General features: G+C 59.6%; 1 pseudogene; it reads left to right on the forward strand.

Moving 5' to 3' along the window:
- LOC135877198 (voltage-dependent L-type calcium channel subunit alpha-1S-like) overlaps window positions 1-11,934 on the forward strand; it is a 98,405-nt pseudogene extending 86,471 nt beyond the window's left edge.
- The last annotated feature ends 3,499 nt before the right edge of the window (window positions 11,935-15,433 follow it).

The following is a 15,433-nucleotide window of genomic DNA, read 5'->3' on the forward strand; positions in this document are numbered from 1 at the left end:
TGGTTCCAGAGGACGGGTGGCTTGTTCGGTCATGTTGACTCCTTCATGGAGCGGAACAGCCCCCTGCAGCCCCACGTGACCAGCCAGAGACCCCTGCAGTTCACCGAAGTGGGGAGTGAAGACTTGGACTCCCCTGTCTTCCTCGATGACTTCCCCCCGGACAGGAACACCAACACCAACAACAGCAACACAGCCACACGGTAATGCTCGGCGGTCGGAGACAGCCCCCCAGGGCGTGTGGCAGTGGGGGCCACAAGGCAATGTGCAGTCTGTATAAACGGCGCAGTCTCCATAAGAGAGGAACCCGACTGCACGGCTGCTGTGACTTGGGGAGCAGGGGGAAGCTCGGCGCTCGGGGACTATGAGCCCGGGTGCAGCCGTGGGTGCTTGTGCGTGCGTGCACATGTGAGTGTGCACCCGTGCATATGTTTACTCTTGTGTGGGTCGGGCCAGACACTGGCCACCTTACTCCCCTTTAACCATGGGAGGGTGCAGTTTCTGCCTTCAGGTCTCAGGCAAAACCAGATGCCTGCATTGCCCAGGTCTCATTTACAGAGCATGGCACATGCCTCCCCATGGCCAGGCAGCTTCACCCCTTCACCAGTGGTTCTCAACCTATTTATCATTGTGGCCCACAAAGTGTTACCTGGGCCACAGGCTAAGAACCACAGGGCCCCCCATCTAATCCCCCCACAAACCCCTATGCTCAGTGCCCTCCGCCCACAGACCCCTCCACAGAGTGGGGGCAGAAGCGGAGAATTGGATGTGGGGTGTGGGGCAGGGACCCCAACCTGGACACTGCTGTGCGGGGACCCCTAACCCCAACCCCCACTGTGTGGGGCTGGGGGGCAGCCAGGACCCTGACTCCAGACCCTACCAGGACCCCACTGTACAGGGCCCAGCAGCAGCCGTCTGCCTGGACCCTGCCACGAGGTAGCTAGTTGCCTGGTCCCAGGGCCCGCCTTGCGGCCTCTATCACACAGCTGAGCGGGCCGCAGCTGTGTACTAATTGGGCCGCATGCGGCCCGCCTAGGGTGACCAGACAGCAAGTGTGAAAAATCGGGACGGAGGGTGGGGGGTAATAGGAGCCTATATAAGAAAGAGACCCAAAAATCGGGACTGTCCCTATAAAATCGGGACATCTGGTCACCCTACGCGGGCCACGGGTTGAGAACCGCTGTTCTACACTGTGCTTCCCATAGGGCACACGCGGGGTTAAGGAGAATACAGCGCCTCTTAAAAAAAGTGGGAGCACAGTCAGGGCCGGCTCCAGGGTTTTGGCCGCCCCAAGCAGCCAAACAAAAACAAAAACAAAAAAAGCCGCGATCGCAATCGCGATTGCAATCTGCGGTGGCAATTCGGCGGGAGGTCCTTGGCTCCGAGCAGGAGTGAGGGACCGTCCACCGAATTGCCGCCGAATAGCTGGACGTGCCGCCCCTCTCCGAAGTGGCCGCCCCAAGCACCTGCTTGGTAAGCTGGTGCCTGGAGCTGGCCCTGAGCACAGTGCCTTTGAAAGCGACTATCCCAGTACAGCCGGCGCAGATCCTGTTTACACCAGCAGATGTCAGACTAATCCCAGCAACAGGCACGGTGCAGCTGCCAGGCTGTTTTACCCCAGAGGAAGATGTGGCCCCAGATTATTGGTGGGGCACTTTAGAGTCTCGAACAGAGCAGAGAGCGATTTAGAGCAGCAGCGAGCAGAGCTGCTCTGACACCGGGGGCGGCTCAGCCCCACTTCGAATCGGGCCGCGTGATTTCAGGCGCCCAGGCTAAAGCTCTGGTCACTGAGACTAGTTCTGTGCGCAGATGTACAGCTTTTGTGAAGCCCCGGACAGCTGTAGGTGTAATGAATGGCGCCTGCTGGCAGACTGCCCCTCCAAGGCTGCCCCTGTGACTGTTATCCATATGGACGCTGCAAGGACCTTGGGCTGGCCCCAGGGCTGGCATAAGCAGCGTGACTCCTTTGGCCTGAACCCAGTTGTGCCCATCTGCATGTGGCTTTCGGTTTCCCAAACACTTCTTCGCTCCCTCTGGCCCTGGCGGTGATGTTATGTAGTTAGACAGCTCCAGAGAGTGCAGAAAAGACACAGCCACCGCCCAGAGCGCTTGTAATTGAAGCATGACATGCCCCTGGCAGGGTCATCAGCAGGGGTTGGTTGAGGAGGCGAACCTCGGATCTGAACGCATCAGCTGCTACTGCTTTAAGGCCTGTAGCTCAGCAGCAGCAGACCCAGGAATATCTTCGCATGGTCCAGCCAGCAGGGGGCGATAGACTGCAGCGTTGTGCTAGCCCGGGGCCCGGACACCTGGACAAAACAACACAGGAGGGACAGAAACAGGAGGGCGGCGAAATGGGGGGACAAGGGTTACCCCACAAACATAACTAGGTTGCCCTCATGAGTCCTTCCGCTATCCATCCTGGTGGGTGCTCCACCGTAGGATGTGTGCGCCCTGGACTGGAGCCTGCGACGTCGTGCTGGTGGGCCTGCGCCGGCTCCGAGCGACGGGATACAGGGAGGCGAGAGCCCACCGCCATTCAGTTCCTTCTCAGCCGCCTGTGGCTCGAGACCGAGTTTTCGGCGGGTAGCTGTGTTCTGCTTCCCGCCTTTCTCTCACCTTGGGACTTTTCTCGTGTATTTTCGTTTCTCATTTGTTTTCCTGCCCTATATTTTATTTTCATTTGTATTTCATCTGGCACGTTTCTGTGCTCTGGGAGAGGGGGTTCCCCATCTACTCCTGCACCTTTCTTTGTGCCGATCAATCTGTCGTGCCTAACACCCCAAGGGCTAAGCCCTTCCAGACTTGCCACAGGTCTTTTCCCCACAGTGACGGACATTGGAGTTACCTACGGTGTTTGGGGAACTCCCCCATCCCCTCAAAGTGTGTGATCTGTCTGGGGTTTGGGGGCAGGCCCCAAAATGACAGGGAGACGAGACTAGCAGTCCTGTTAATGGGACATGCTCTAGCTCTGGAGAGGTCCGCTTCCCCCCAGGCATTAGCACTGGCTCCTTCAGGCATCAGCCCAGCCTCAGCTGGGACCACGGAGACAAAGCCTTTGAAGAGGAGAAAGCACTCCTTCCCATCCAGAGACAGGGAGAAAAGGGGTAGGTCACCTCATAAGACCCACTCTCAGGAGCCCTCGTGTCCATTAAGGGTTACCGTAGAGGCTCCGACTGAGTCCGGTATCGAGGTGTCGGTACCATGTACCTGATCCTCCGTGGCACCATGATCCGCATGGGGCTACCGCACATCCCTTGGCATCGGCTTCTGACCCCAGCTCTGAAGTGATACAGGACCCTGCATCCGCCTCAGTACTGCAGCAGTCTCCATCTCAAGGTCCACATTTTCACCTCTGGCTGTCAGCGGCTGTCAGTGCCCTCCAGCTCCTTCCAGGTTTCAGTTATCTGAAGATCTCATCATTTCAGATGAGCCTGACGCCATTGCTATGGGATCCGTCAGAGCCTCCTCACCGGTACAGCCCAGGCACCTGCAGGCCAAAACCCACCCAAGCCTCCAGCAGTCAGCATCCGCCACATTACCTGAGCCATCAAGTAGCCTCTCAGGTCTCGGTACAGGAATCCTTCCTGGTGCCATACCATCCGGCTGCCAAGGGTCCCTGTACCAAGGAGGACCCTAGAGAACCCGCCAGGTCTCACAGACCCAGAGACGATAACTGTCATTGGGGACACTCTCCCTGTTCCTCCCCCCCATCAATAGGAGTCCTGGGGGCCATTTTGGTGACCAGTTCCACAGGATGCCAAGAAGAGATTACAGGCACCCACTGGTCCCATGCCATCCAGGGCAAGCAGCTGTCTCTCTCCCAGTACCATGCACGTCTTCGGTACCGGACAATACACAGCAGGAGTCAGAGCCTCCACCTGAGGAGGTCTCACCTCCTTCAGCTGAGTCCTCTTCATCTGTGGCCGAGGCGGTAACGCCACCCCAGCCCTCCTCTGCTGATGAGTTCGAAACATTCCAGGAACTCATGAAGAGGCTGGCAGACTCTCTCCAAATCCCGCTAGAGGAAGTCCAGGAGTCATAACATTCTTTGGTGAATATCAATCCCCAAGGAAAGATTGCTCCCCCCGTTAATGAGGCATTGCTATCCCCAGCACAATTCCTCCCACCTGAGAGAGATCTGATAAGAAGTACTACATCCCACCAAAGGGGAGGGAGCACTTCTTTTCCCACCCTCGCACTAATTCCTTAGCAGCCAATGAAAGGAGCCGTCAGACTCGATCTAGACCCTCTCCAATAGACAATGAATCCAGGAGACTGGACGTATGGGGCAGAAAGCAACTCACCAGCTGCTCTTCAATTCCGTAGTGGCAATTTCGGGCCTGGGTGGTGAAATGGGACTTTACCACATACTCAGAACGTACACACTTCATTGAACATCTGCCACAAGACCAAAGAGACCGGTTTCAGTCCAGTGTTGTGGAGGTCCCATCCTTCCTCCTCCTGGGGCCAATCAAGCTGGTTCCAACAGCATCCATCAGGAAAGGATTCTATTCCAACTACTTCCTAGTTCCCGCGAGAGACGGAGGCGGGAGGCCGATTCTTGACCTCAGAAACTTGAGCAACTAAGTTCTAGCACAACAGTTCAGCATGGTGACACTCGCTCCCATTCTCCCATTGTTGGATCCAGGACACGGGCTCGTCGCCCACGACCTACAGGACGCCCATCACCACAAGTGTTTGCTTTGCTTTGTAATTGGACCACGATCAACATCAAGTTCTCCCCTCCGGACTCTCCACGGTGCCGAGGGTGTTTACGAAGTTCCTCTTGGCAGTAGTAGCTGGTCTCTGTCAATGGGGGATCTTGGTATTCCCATATTTGGACACCTGGTTGATCAGGGGTTGATCACTCCAAGAGGTCCAACCAGCCATGGCCAAGGCGTTAACTAGGACTTCGCATCAATCACAAAAAATTGATACTAACTCCAATGTAAAGGATAAACTGCATAGGAGCCACTCGAGCCCACAACAGCAAGAGCCTATCTATTCTGGGAGACATCTTCCACCCTACCTGGCCTAATCTTGGTGCTACAGTTCAGCCCATAAACAATCATGAGGGCTCGTCTTCCACTCTTGGGACATACATCCTCCTGCACGTTCATGACTTCCTATGTGAGACTCCATCTCAGATGTCTCCAGGATGTGGTTTAGAACAGTAAATATCCCAGACAGACACCACCTGTCCAAAGGGGTCACAGTGCCTCAGAAGGTGTTGGATTCCCTTACATGACAGAAAGACCCACATAGGGTCGGTGTGGGAACCCCATTCTTGCATCGCACACCATCAAAGATCCTCATGACAGATACGTCCTCTCTGAACCCCAGGGCCTGGCTCCCGAATGGTTCTCTCGACCATGGAGTTAACTCATTTGGCTGCAGTTCAGTCAGTTCGTTTGGCAGATGGCCCAGTACCGGCAAGACTTATCTCCGGAATGGAAACACTTTCACTCTTGATGCTCTCTTTCTTCGTCCCAAGCCCTAGAAGTTTCCCTTTCCAAACTACTTGACCGCCAGCTGGAATTAAAGATACAGGGTCTCTCCGTGAGCTTTGTTAGAGTGCAGGTGGCTGCTCTCACAGTTTTCCAGTCACCCATCCAGGGCTTCTCGGTTTTTGCCCACCCTGTCACAGCCAGATTCCTCCAGGCTCTATACAATTGGTTTCCTCCTGTTTGGGACCCAGTGGGACCTCAACCTGCTTCTTAATGCTCCAAGGAAAGTCTCCTTTGAACCAACGACCACCTGCTCTCTCCTCCATATCGCCTTCAAAATTTCATTCCTGGGCGCCATTACTTCAGCAAGACGAATTGGAGAGCGGGGGGCACTCCTGGCTGACACACCATATCCCACCCTTTCATAGGGACAAGGTTCTACTGTGTCCCCAGCCCTATTTTCTTCCTAAGGTCTCCTTGGAAGATCACATTAACCAGGAGATTCGCCTGCCAGTGTTCTACCCACATCCTCAGGCCTCCAGAGAGGTCTCAAGCCTTCATTCGCTGGATGTTTGATGGGCCCTTGCCTTCTCTGTGGACAGGACTAGGTCCTTGAGGGCCTCTCCCAGGCTACTTGTGTTGCTAACAGAATGAATGAAGGGCCAACCTGTTCCTAGTCCATACAGGGGTTGTCTGTGTGTTGCAGGTTGTATTTTAACCTGTTATGACAGAATGGGGGTGCGTCCCCCCCGCCCCCCACGGTGACAGCACATTCCACTGGAACTCAGTCCACATCCAGTACGTTCCCATAGCAGAAATCTGCAGGACTGCGACTGGTCTTCTGCCAGCCCTGTGCCAAGCATGTGCCATGTCCCCTGCTTCCAGAGAGGACGCTGCCTTTGGTGATATCGTTCTCCGAACAGTCCTTGACTCACCTCTGTGGCATGCCCCTCCTCTCTGAGTTACTGCTCTGGAGTGCCCTGCAGTGGGGCGCCACAGGGACATACGCTCGACGAAGAAGGGACGGTGACTTACCTTACATAACTTGAGTTCTTCGAGATGCTTTGTTCCTATGGGTGCTCCACCTTCCCGGCCTCCTTCCCCTCCGCTGCAGATACGTCGCCCCGTTTCCCTCCTTCAGAGTACAAGGTGTGACTCTGTGCAGGCCTGCCAGCACGACTGCCGTCTCCGCATGCACATCCTGTGGTGGAGCACCCATCGGGCCAGAACATCTCAAAGAACCCAGGTTTCAGAGGGGTAGCCATGTTAGTCTGTGTTCACCCCTGTTGATATTCACCCCTTCTTGTCCTCTGTTGGGAATGGGCCACATTCACCCTAATTGAATTGGCCTCGTTAGCACTGACCCCCCACTTGGTAAGGCAACTCCCATCTTTTCATGTGCTGTATATTTATACCTGCCTACTTTTTTTCACTTCATGCATCTGATGAAGTGGGTTCTAGCCCACGAAAGCTTATGCCCAAATAAATTTGTTAGTCTCTAAGGTGCCAAAAGAACCCAGGGTAAGTCACCTCTCCTTCTTCACACTTAGTGATGCTGTCCTGTCTGTCCCCATTCACCTCATCTATCTATCTATCTATCCCGAGACAGACCCTTCCATCATGTATCCATCCATCTGTCCATCTTACACATCCATCCATCCATCCATCCATCCAGTACCTAGAGTGTCTGTCTGTCCAGTCATTGGTTCTCTCTCTAATACAAGTGGTGTTTGTGCTGTTTTTATTAATATGATTGGGTGGGGGGTGATTATGGCGGGGAGGAGATGAGCCCAGAGGTGCTGAAGAAGAGGATGGAGGGTAGAGGAGGGAGGGGAGGAGACCAGAGGTGCTGAAGAAGAGGATGGAGGGTAGAGGAGGGAGGGGATGAGGCCAGAGGTGCTGAAGAAGAGGAGGGAGGGTAGAGGAAGGAGGGGAGGAGCCCAGAGGTGCTGAAGAAGAGGAGGGAGGGTAGAGGAGGGAGGGGAGGAGCCCAGAGGTGCTAAAGAAGGGGATGGAGGGTAAAGGAGGGAGGGGATGAGACCAGAGGTGCTGAAGAAGGGGATGGAGGGTAGAGGAGGGAGGGGAGGAGACCAGAGGTGCTGAAGAAGGGGATGGAGGGTAGAGGAGGGAGGGGATGAGACCAGGGGTGCTGAAGAAGGGGATGGAGGGTAGAGGAGGGAGGGGATGAGACCAGAGGTGCTGAAGAAGAGGATGGAGGGTAGAGGAGGGAGGGGATGAGGCCAGAGGTGCTGAAGAAGAGGATGGAGGGTAGAGGAGGGAGGGGAGGAGCCCAGAGGTGCTGAAGAAGGGGATGGAGGGTAGAGGAGGGAGGGGATGAGGCCAGAGGTGCTGAAGAAGAGGATGCGGGGTAGAGGAGGGAGGGGAGGAGACCAGAGGTGCTGAAGAAGAGGAGGGAGGGTAGAGGAGGGAGGGGAGGAGACCAGAGGTGCCGAAGAAGAGGAGGGAGGGTAGAGGAGGGAGGGGAGGAGACCAGAGGTGCTGAAGAAGAGCATGGAGGGTAGAGGAGGGAGGGGATGAGGCCAGAGGTGCTGAAGAAGAGGAGGGAGGGTAGAGGAGGGAGGGGAGGAGCCCAGAGGTGCTGAAGAAGAGGATGCGGGGTAGAGGAGGGAGGGGAGGAGGCCAGAGGTGCTGAAGAAGAGGATGGGGGGGTAGACGAGGGAGGGGAGGAGACCAGAGGTGCTGAAGAAGAGGATGGAGGGTAGAGGAGGGAGGGGAGGAGACCAGAGGTGCTGAAGAAGAGGATGGAGGGTAGAGGAGGGAGGGGATGAGGCCAGAGGTGCTGAAGAAGGGGATGGAGGGTAGAGGAGGGAGGGGAGGAGACCAGAGGTGCCGAAGAAGAGGAGGGAGGGTAGAGGAGGGAGGGGATGAGGCCAGAGGTGCTGAAGAAGAGGAGGGAGGGTAGAGGAGGGAGGGGAGGAGCCCAGAGGTGCTGAAGAAGAGGATGCGGGGTAGAGGAGGGAGCTGTGGTGGACAGAGGGCAGGAGGAAGTTAGGGTCTCGCATGGTGACTGACGCTTGTGAATGGAAGCCCTTGGAGGGGTGGCTGGGTGGTGGTCCCTGCGCCAGCCTGACGCTCTTTCCTGTCCCTGACAGGATGCAGTACGAGGACGAGCTGCGGAGGGAGAGGATGCTGCCGGCATCCTGCCAGCCACAGCCACAGCCACACTCTGCCCTGGGTCAGTACCTGCAGCATCGTCACACCGGGCACTTCCTGGCCTTACTGGGAGGGGTGTCCTGGGGGGGCAGGGTCATGGCCTGGGGAAACTCCCAGCTTGCCAGATGGGCATAGGGTGGGACCCCATGTTTCACCAAGTTGCCTGGAGGATGGACCCTCTTTTGTCAGAGGGTTGGGAGGGAGGCCCCCCTTTTATTGGGGGGACCCCATAAGGCGTGGAAGGGAGGGGCCCCATTTTATGTGGGGGTGGGACTCCATTTTTCACCAAGGCAGCTGGTGAGCCCCCTTTTATCGGGGAGCAGGGGCTGTCTCTTCATGGCCTAAGGATGAACTAAGCAATAGAAAGAGAAGCCAACACTGGAATTCCCTGCAGCAGCGAATGCAGATAACCTCCTTCCCTAGGGATGCCAGTTCTGGGGGGGGGGGGGTCCTTTTCCCAGGGCGCCATGGCCCTCAAGGGGAGGTGAAGCAGGAGGCTGAATTTCCTGGGGTGCTGCAGGCTGAGTTCCCCCTCAGCCGGCAGAGACAGGAGGTCGTGGTTCCCAGGAGGGGTCATCCAGGTCTCCGTTTTCCCATCCCCATGTGCAGGCCTCGCCGGGGGCAGGGGCGGGCTGGGTGTAAGGCCGAGGGAAGGCCCGTGCTCAGCTCTTTCCCTGTGAGCAAGGGGCGCATCCGGTTCCCTCTGCCTCTCTCGGGGGGTTGCCGGGGAGGGGGCTGGCCCAGGGCTGGCTGGGGCATGTGCACAGGACCTCCAAGTGCACCAGCTCTGCTTCCCCAGCCCCCGCACTAGTCAGCCCCTTCCCAGCTGGCACCCCCTATGCCTCAGGGCCACAGCAGTGCCCTTCCCGTGGGCTCCCCACGTGATGCCCCCGTTCCCTTCCCCTCAGGCCACAACCGCTCCTTCCGCCTGGAGAAGCGGCAGCGGTGGCTGGACAGGAGGCATGCAGCCAGTGTCGGCGGATGCCCGGGATTGGAGCTGCAGGTAAATGGTGCTGGGATATCATTTGGCTCATCTGCGGCAGGGGGAGGCTAGTCCCCCTCCCACTTTGGGCTGGCCAAGACAACTGTGCACTAGAGGCACCGGGTCCCCTGGGGCCAGCTAGCAGGAGATCCCAGCTTGGCATCTGCCTCGTGCGCTGCGTCCGCCCCAGCCTGGTTGGCCCCTGGGAAGCAGAACGGAGCCTGCACTCCTGGCCTATCCGCAGCAGAGACGCGGCCATGGGGCTGGAGGAAGCTGGGGGTGTCCCGGTGTCCAGCCACAAGCCCCCCGAATGGCTCAGGTGCAAAGACCCTCGTCTCCGGCACCCCTGCCCTCTTCCCAATGGCAACTGGAACTGGAACGGCCCACAGGGCTGGAGCCTCTGCCGGGGCCACCGGTGGCCAGGAGTGGGGATGGGCGTACCAGGGAATGGAGCACTGGGGGGCGGGGGTCGTGCCTTGTTATATCCAGGTAATCACGGCTCCGCTATGTAAGGAGATGAGGCTCTGTAGCCTTGCCCCTTCTCTGCCCATTCCCCTGTCCTCTTCCGCCCTGCGCTCCAGAGGAAAGAAGGCCCCTGGGGCTATGGACGGGGCTGTTGCTAGCCTGGGGGAGTTGGCCATTGACTCTACAGGAGCCAAGTTCAAGTGACTGGGCAGTATCCTGGAGCTCAGAGCTTGGTCCCTGCTCTAGTGCCCAGCCAGGCAGGACTGGCCCTCGGGTTCTGTACCATCGCCAATGATCGCCACCTCTCCTTAAACTAACCGGGGCACCCGGCTGTTCCCGGAGCCCGGCGTGGAGCAGGGCAGGCGCAGGTAGCGCTGTCCAAGTGCCGAGTCATTTCCCCGGAAGAGGCTGCGCTCTTCCTCCAAAGGGGTGCCACCGGGCGGCTAGCGGACGCCACGGCGGGCGAGAGGGATCTGAGCTGCTCTGCAAGCCTGGGGGGTGGCCCCTGGGCGATTCCACGGACCAGCCCCCACCTCGCCCACCTGTCGAGGCTGTTGCAGCACGTTCAGTATTGCTCACCCCCCAGGATGTGACTCTTGGCTCCTTCTCTGCCCAGCTGCCCAGAGAGGAGGCTGCTGCCCAGGAGCGGGGAGCGGACCTGACCTCCGAGTGCCAGCTGGATGGCGGCAGTGACATGAACGGGGAGGGAGACGCTGCTGCCTCCACCCCAGCCACCACCTTACTCATCCAGGAGGTAGCAGTGGGGCAGCACCCAGCAGGGGGACTGGCTGGGGTGGGACTGGAGAGACTGTTCCTGGGGGAGCGGTGAAAGGAGGAGAGAGGCCACAGCTCCTGGAGTGGGATGGGGTGAGGCCAGGGGGCGGGGGCAGAGGCAGGATGGGATGTGGGGAGTTGCCAGCCCTGAGCCTACGGATGGGATGGGAGCAGAGTTCATCCCCAGTTAGAGGGGTCGAAGGTCATCTATGGGGTGGTAAAGTAGGGGCAATGGGGGGACTTGGAGGGATCGGAATGGGGTGAAAGCAGAGATCAGCAATGGTGCTGGCACAGCGGTAAGACAGGCAGAAAGCCAGCTGTGGGATAGACACAGGAAGGGGGCTGTGGGTTGGGAGTGAGGAGCACCAGCGGAGCTGTGTGTGTGAGGAGCCCAAGGCTGGGATAGCAGAGGCTGTGGGTCGGGATTGAGGGGCACCGGTGGAGCTGGAGGGAGCCCAGGGCTGGGATAGCAGGGGCTGTGGGTCGGAATTGCGGGGCACTGGTGGAGCCGGGGAGGGTGGGGGGGGGGAGTCCAGGGTCCCAGGGCTGGGATAGCAGGGGGTTACAGGTCGGGATTGCGAGGCACCGGTGGAGCTGGGGGGAGCCCAGGGCTGGGATAGCAGGGGCTGTGGGTCGGGATTGAGGGGCTCCGGTGGAGCTGGGGCGAGCCCAGGGCTGGGATAGCAGGGGCTGTGGGTCGGGATTGAGGCGCACCGGCGGAGCTGCATATGGGGAATTTGCCGAGCATCTGCTCACACTTTGCTCTAGGCCCGGTTCGCTCCCGAGTGTGAACATTCCCAGCTCCACGGGTTTGTGCTAAGCTGGGAAGCACAGGCATCAGCTGCACAGAGCCCAGAGATCGTTTCTCCACAGCCCGAGCAGCCAGGCTATGCTGATCCCTTTCTTCTGCTGCAGGCTCTGCTCTCCAGGGGCCTGGGCGCTCTGGCCCGCGACCCATCCTTTGTGACGGCCATGAGAGCCGAGGTGGCTGCCACCTGCCAGCTGGAGATGGTGCTGATGGAAGAGGTCGTGGCCGAGCTGCTGAGGGGAAGGGAAAGCCCGGAGGGAGCAGAGGCCGGTTCCACCCACTGACACGCGTTGGCCACGTCCCTGCATAGCTCCCCTGGGCCCGGCACGCCTGGCTCCCAGAGGCCATCTCCAGCCCTGCCTGTGAGACGCTGCCGAGGATCCCCCTCGCCAACGGTGCCAGCCGGGAGGTGCTGCCCGTTTGTGGGCTTTGAGAGGGTTACCATGGAAACACAGCGCCATCTCCTCCCACGCACAGCCTTGACTGGTTGCTCTCTGCCCCGGGCCAGGCAGATGGGAGCCAGAGGAGGACTCGCCGGGCTGTTTGGGGAGGAGCGGTGAGGGCCTGAACTCCGGGGGCATTTCCTACAGGGGTGTCTGGTGCTGTGTGGGCAAGGTGCGCCCCCTGCCCTCTCAAGAGCTGTAACGTGTGCGCCGGACGGGTCATTAAATCCCTGGCACTGCGATCGCGCTGCTCCGCTCTGTCCTTCAGTGCTCTGGTCTTCGATCAGAGGGGGGGGCCAGCGGAGACCCTTGGGGGCCTGCTTTCCAGCAGTGCTGAGCACCCGCAGCTCCAGCCAACGCCAGTGGGACTCGTGGGTGCCCGTCCCTCTGAACACCAGCCCCCCAGGTGTCTCCAGTCAGGCCTGCCGAATGAGCAGCCACTTTCCAACTGTGGGGCTGAACATACATAGCCAGAGCCGGCCCTTGCCATCTAGACAAGGCACCTGCTACAGATGGGGGACGAGGCCCAGCGAGGGGAAGGGGGAGATTCTCACTATTTATCTCGCTCCCTGTGACGTGCCGGGAGGCCTCGCCTCTCATTGTCACGTGAGCCTTTGCAAACCAACGCCGGCGTGACTGGCCGAAGGTCACAGGGGGAGTCTGTGGCCAACGTGGGAACTGACCCCACATCTGAGTCCCGGCCAGAGCCTTAACCACGAGCCCACCCTTCCTCTGACACGGCCTCCCTTCCTCTGTCCCAGGAGCCACGGCCTGAGCCTGCCCTTGGCTTGGACCCTGAGCTGGGAGGGGCAGCTTGCCCTGTGGTGATTTATTATTGCTATTACCCTAGTGCCTAGGAGCCCCCAGCGTGATGCTCGGGGCTGTGCCAGCACAGGACAGAAAGAAGGTCCGTGCCCTAAGGGGCCGGCTCACCACGTAAGCCCTGGGTCAATCTCCCGTGTCGCATTGTCTTCGCCCAGGACAGGTGGCATTTCCGTCCGCTGAGTAAAATCACACGTGTGTTTTGTTCTAATCAGCCCAATAAAGAGGAGATTTGGTGCCTTTTGTGGTAAATTTCCCTGGCTGGGTTCAAAAGTGGGGCTGCCTCGCTCTGTTTCAAAGCAGGAATAAGTGCTCTAGGTGAAATCTAGCTCAGATACAGCGCCTCTTCTTAGTGTGTGGGGGTGGAAATTAACAATCAGAACAACTGCTGCATCTGGATGGCTCCTTCCAAAAACCACAAGGCAGGGGCTTGAGGCAGGAACAACGGGTTGAAATTCTCCAGCCTGGGTTAAACAGAAGGTCAGACGAGGGGAGCGCAGGGGTCCCTGCTGGGGTAAATCAGCATCGTGCCATTGCTGTCAATGGAGCTGGGCCAGCTGAGGATGTGGCTTCTCTGTGATTAGCTCAGGGGTCGGCAACCTTTCAGAAGTGCTGGGCCGAGTCTTCAGTTATTCACTTTAATGTAAGGTTTCGTGGGCCGGTAATACATGTTAACGTTTTTTAGAAGGTCTCTCTCTATAAGTCTATATTATATAACTAAACTATTGTTGTATGTAAAGTAAACAAGGTTTTCGAAATGTTTAAGAAGCTTCCTTTAAAATTAAATTAAAATGCTGATCTTACACCGCCAGCCTGCTCAGCCCGCTTCCAGCCTGGGGTTCTGTTCACCTAGGCCTGCAGCGGGCTGAGCGGGGCGACTCGAGGTCAGGGCAGAAGGCTGGGTGTGGGGGGAGTGCAGGGCAGAAGGCTGGTGTGTGTGTGGAGGTGCAGGGCAGAGGGGTGGGGGGGTGCAGGGCAGAGGTGTGTGGAGGTACAGGGGAGAGGGCTGGGTGTGAGTGGGGAGGTGCAGGGCACAAGGCTGGGTGTGTGTGTGGAGGTGCAGGGCAGAAGGCTGGGTGTTGGGGTGAGGTCAGGGCAGAGGGCTGGGTGTTGGGGGGAGGTCAGGGCAGAGGGGTGTGTGGAGATGCAGGGCAGAAGGCTGGGTGTTGGGGGGAGGTGCAGAGCAGAGGGCTGGGGGGGGAGGTGCAGGGCAGAGGGCTGGGGGGGGGAGGTGCAGGGCAGAGGGCTGGGGTGTGTGTGGGGGTGCAGGGCAGAGGGCTGGGTGTGAGTGGGGAGGATCAGGGCAGAGGGCTGGGTGTGAGTGGGGAGGTGCAGGGCAGAGGGCTGGGTGTGTGTGGGGAGGTGCAGGGCAGAGGGCTGGGTGTGTGTGGGGAGGTGCAGGGCAGAGGGCTGGGTGTGTGTGGGGAGGTCAGGGCAGAGGGGTGTGTGGAGATGCAGGGCAGAGGGGTGTGTGGAGATGCAGGGCAGAAGGCTGGGTGTTGGGGGGAGGTCAGAGCAGAGGGCTGGGTGTTGGGGGGAGGTGCAGGGCAGAGGGCTGGGGGGGGGAGGTGCAGGGCAGAGGGCTGGGGGGGGGAGGTGCAGGGCAGAGGGCTGGGGTGTGAGTGGGGAGGATCAGGGCAGAGGGCTGGGGTGTGAGTGGGGAGGATCAGGGCAGAGGGCTGGGTGTGAGTGGGGAGGTGCAGGGCAGAGGGCTGGGTGTGAGTGGGGAGGTGCAGGGCAGAGGGCTGGGTGTGTGTGGGGAGGTGCAGGGCAGAGGGCTGGGTGTGTGTGGGGAGGTGCAGGGCAGAGGGCTGGGTGTGTGTGGGGAGGTGCAGGGCAGAGGGCTGGGGTGTGTGTGGGGAGGTGCAGGGCAGAGGGCTGGGGTGTGTGTGGGGAGGTGCAGGGCAGAGGGCTGGGGTGTGTGTGGGGAGGTGCAGGGCAGAGGGCTGGGGTGTGTGTGGGGAGGTGCAGGACAGAGGGCTGGGGGGGTGCAGGGCAGAGGGCTGGGGTGTGTGTGGAGGTGCAGGGCAGAGGGCAGAGGGCTGGGGGGGAGGTGCAGGGCAGAGGGCTAGGGGGGAGGTGCAGGGCAGAGGGCAGAGGGCTGGGGTGTGTGTGGAGGTCAGGACAGAGGGCTGGGGTGTGTGTGGAGGTCAGGACAGAGGGCTGGGGTGTGTGTGGAGGTGCAGGGCAGAGGGGTGTGTGGAGATGCAGGGCAGAAGGCTGGGTGTTGGGGGGAGGTCAGAGCAGAGGGCTGGGGGGGGTGCAGGGCAGAGGGCTGGGGGGGGGAGAGGTGCAGGGCAGAGGGGGGTGTGGCGGTGCAGGGCAGAGGGGGGTGTGGCGGTGCAGGGCAGAGGGCTGGGGTGTGTGTGGGGGTGCAGGGCAGAGGACTGGGGGTGCAGGGCGGAGGGGGGTGTGGAGGTGCAGGGCAGAGGGGTGGGGGGGTGTGGAGGTGCAGGGCAGAGGGGTGGGTGTTGGGGGGAGGTAAGAGCAGAGGGCTGGGGGGGGTGCAGGGCAGAGG

This window comes from Emys orbicularis, chromosome 4 (assembly GCF_028017835.1).
Source record: "Emys orbicularis isolate rEmyOrb1 chromosome 4, rEmyOrb1.hap1, whole genome shotgun sequence".
In the NCBI taxonomy this organism is placed as follows: Eukaryota; Metazoa; Chordata; order Testudines; family Emydidae; genus Emys; species Emys orbicularis.